Source organism: Lactuca virosa, chromosome 5, assembly GCF_052849685.1.
Source record: "Lactuca virosa cultivar CGN04683 chromosome 5, Lactuca_virosa_CGN04683_v6, whole genome shotgun sequence".
NCBI lineage: Eukaryota > Viridiplantae > Streptophyta > Magnoliopsida > Asterales > Asteraceae > Lactuca > Lactuca virosa.
In genome coordinates this window covers 324,067,084-324,069,760 of record NC_136430.1, presented here as the reverse complement: position 1 = coordinate 324,069,760, position 2,677 = coordinate 324,067,084, and the positions used below count along the sequence as shown (strand labels likewise).

The following is a 2,677-nucleotide window of genomic DNA, read 5'->3' as shown; positions in this document are numbered from 1 at the left end:
TTTTTTTCCTATTTTCCTATATATACATACATATATAAATTATGAATTTGACGTTTACAAGTTCAAACATTAAAAATACATATAAAATAAATTGTAGATTAATCCAAATATATTAAAATAACACATAACCATAAGTTTTAGTGTTTTACATCAATCCATATATGTCAAAAAAAATAAAATAAAGTATAATACCGAAACAAAATATAGTTTTAGACGAATACAAACAAATCAAAAAAACTTTATAACATTACCATATGTTTTTATTTAGAAAAAACTAAATAAATTTGAAAAAAAAACAGTAAAGTTTATTATGCAAATTGTTCTTTTCCATGTGTTTTTATTCGGTTTAACCGGTTTATTTTGACCGGTTCAACCGGTTTTTTTTAAAAACCGGTCGGTTCAATCCGGTGACTTGAACCCTCAACATCTAGGAGGGAGGTCAATACCCGGTACCGCTCGGCTAATTAATGCTTTCATCCCATCAAATCGCTTTATAACCACCTAATTTCATCTACAAACTTTTGAAGATTTCGGTCAGATTTTCCACCTTCCGCCACCGCTTCCACCGCCGCTTTCTTCCACTTCAACGCATTATCCTTTATCTCTGCAGCCTTTACACCATAAGAAGCCTCCCTTAAGCACTCCTCGACCTCCTTCCTCCCAATAACCTTCTTCTCAGCTTCACCCCCCCTAGACATCCTAATCCCAACCTTCCATTCATCAACCAAGTACTTAGCATTCGTCACCTGATCCCCATACTGCGGGAACGCCACCACTGGAACACCGGTTGACAACGCCTCCAATGTCGAGTTCCACCCACAGTGAGTCACAAAACAAGACACCGCCTTGTGGGACAAAACCTGAGCTTGTGGACTCCAGTCGACAACCATTCCCCTCCCACATGCCGCCTCCAAGAACTCCTCCGGCAACCTGCTCCTCATGACCCACAAGAACGACATACCAGAATTTAGAACACCGTAAGTCATCTCAGTCAACTGTTCCTGGTTCAAGATGACATGGCTTCCAAACGCTATGTAAACTACAGATGAAGTATCCTGCGAGTCGAGCCACCCCATACAGTCATCGGCTTTTATGATGTCCCCGGTGATATTCGCGGCTGTTTCAACTTCGAGTAATGGGCTTTTGAACAACGGACCCACTGCTCGGATTAATGGGCATACTTGATCAGACACGTAGTTGATCAGGTCATCCTCAAGTTCTTCATATGTTTCAACTAATACACAAGTAGTCTTTGACAAGTTCTTGAACTGTTCTACAATAATTTTTACAACGGATGGATATTGCGTTGAAGGGTGTAAAAATGTCGGAATCTCATCAGACTTCAAGACTGGCATGTTAGGCAAATGGACGTCGATGTCTGGTTGTTCTCCACTTGGAAAAGGAACAGATGAATTCGCGTAATGATAACACGATGAAAAGCAAGCACAAGACTGTACCCAAAGCATAGCAAAAGGTATGTTAAGCTCTTCTGCTAAGTCAGAAACCCAAGGCACAAAAGGGTTGTTGATGACGCAAGAAACCGGTCGGCTGTCTTGATCTTTTAGGCGATTGAGAATCGTAATGAGTGATTTCTTGCCATAAGTCTCAAGCATAGAAAAATAAGCCCCATAGTCATGAATTTCCTTATCGCTGTCATCTGAATATCCATCATTAAAGAACTCAAAGCGGATCATTCCCCCACAGTTGCCTACTGGAGTGGGATCACTGGAGACAGCAGCACCGGCTTTCTTCATTTTCCTTCCGGCGGATTTGGTGGTAGAGAAGGTGACGAGAAGGTTAATTACCCTTTGAAGCTAAGAGCTTGCCGAGTCTTAGGAGTGGATTGACATGGCCTTGTGCTGGGAACGATATCAGAAACACGTGCGTAAGGGTTTTGCTAGAAGCCATTGATGATTAGAAGGTGTTAGTGTGAGAGAGTATGAAAGTGTGGTTTTATCGAGTTATAGGAAGAAAAGGTTTATAGCGAAAATTGGATTACTACTTTATTCATATAATTATTGAACGAAAACGAAAGGTCAAAATATACAAATTCAGCAGCCATACGAGAGAAAGAACATGGAAGACAAGGGTACGTAACCAGTGGAAGAAAACCAAGATAACGATCGCCAATTAGGTGTGGGGTATGTGGGAACCCTAAGTTGAAAATCATTTGGAGACCCTATAATTTTGAGATTTCAGTTTCTATTATTTTTGTCGATGCATGGCTGCTTTGTGATTGTGGAACCTACTGAAAATACATGGGAACGTAGAGGAACCCTGCACTCATTTAATCTGTGCCTATTTGATGGATAATACGAGAACTGTGATAGTGTGATGGCCATGGTAGTCAAAAGTTTTGACCGGTGCTTCACACATTAGGGCGTGTTCGGCAAAAATTAGCTGGTAGCGGGTAGCTTGTAGCGGGTGGTAGGTAGTTTGTAGCTTGTAACGTTTTGTTAAACGCTACATGAAGTAGTATTTGGATTTGAAGCGTTTTGTTTAAACTAAACGCTAAAAGCTTGTAGTGCCAAACAAAGCTTTCTGTTCAAAACGGAGCGTTTTGTCAAACGCTAGAAGCTAGAAGCTCTCAAACGCTCTCAAAAGCTCCGTGCCGAACACGCCCTTAGTTAACCAATTAAGCTGAGAAAACAGCTAAGCTAACATGCTACAAAATTTA

The 2,677-nt window shown here is 40.6% G+C and overlaps 1 pseudogene; it reads right to left on the bottom strand.

Moving 5' to 3' along the window:
* Nucleotides 1-491: 491 nt before the first annotated feature.
* Nucleotides 492-1,949, bottom strand: LOC145113163 (gallate 1-beta-glucosyltransferase 84A23 pseudogene; annotated as a pseudogene).
* Nucleotides 1,950-2,677: the final 728 nt, after the last annotated feature.